Raw genomic sequence first — 1067 nt, 5'->3', positions numbered from 1 at the left:
TGAAGTCAACCATAATTTACATTTAGAAAACTTAGCATACAATTTCTGGTGTTGGAGTACTCCAATACCACCCGCAAATGATCTGCGTGTTCCTTCTCTAATCGTGAATAAACTAGAATATTATCAATAAATACAATCATGAACAAATCTAGAAATGGTTTGAACACTCAGTTCATCAGATCCATAAACACTGCTGGAGCATTTTGTCAGCCCAAAAGACATCACTTTGAACTCATAATAGCCGTATTGGGTTTTGAATATAGTCTTTGGGATATTTGCCTCTCTTACTCGTACCTGATGATAGCCTAACCGAAGGTCTATCTTCGAAAAGAACTTAGCACCCTACAACTAGTCAAACAAATCATCAATCCTGGGGAGAGAATATTTGTTCTTAATTAACACCTTGTTTAGCTACATGTAGTCGATGTACATTCGCAATGATCCATCTTTCTTTTTAACAAACAGTACTGGCGCTCTCTATGGTATTGTGCTGGGCCTAATAAAGCCCTTTTCCAGCAAGTCTTTTAGCTGTTTCTTTAATCCTTTAACTCTGCGGGTTCCATTCTATATAGGGGGATAGAAATAAGCTGAGTATCCGGTAACACATCTACTGTGAATTCTATCTCTCGTTCAGGAGGAAGACATGCGAGTTCATCTGGGAACACATCTGGCTATTCATTAACCACGGGCACCAACTGAAGAGTGGGAACATCTGCTTCCAAATTATGTACGTGGACTAGATTACAAATATACCCCTTTCTGATCATTTTCCTTACCTTAAGGTATAAAATGAATCTATCCTTCGGCGATGTTATGTTCCCTAACCATTCAACAACTGATTCATCTAGGGATTGGAACCAAACCTCTTTGTTTCTATAGTCTACATTGGCATGATAAGGAGCCAACCAGTCCATACCCACAATAATATCAAACTCTACCATATCTAACTCTATCACATCAGCCAAGGTACGATGACTATACACATTTACCGGGCAATTCCCATATACTTATTTTACCACAATAGAGTCCTCTACTGGTGTAGCCACCTTAAATGATTCCATTAACTC

This window comes from Solanum dulcamara, chromosome 10 (assembly GCF_947179165.1).
Source record: "Solanum dulcamara chromosome 10, daSolDulc1.2, whole genome shotgun sequence".
In the NCBI taxonomy this organism is placed as follows: Eukaryota; Viridiplantae; Streptophyta; class Magnoliopsida; order Solanales; family Solanaceae; genus Solanum; species Solanum dulcamara.
Note: the sequence above shows the minus strand (reverse complement) of the source record.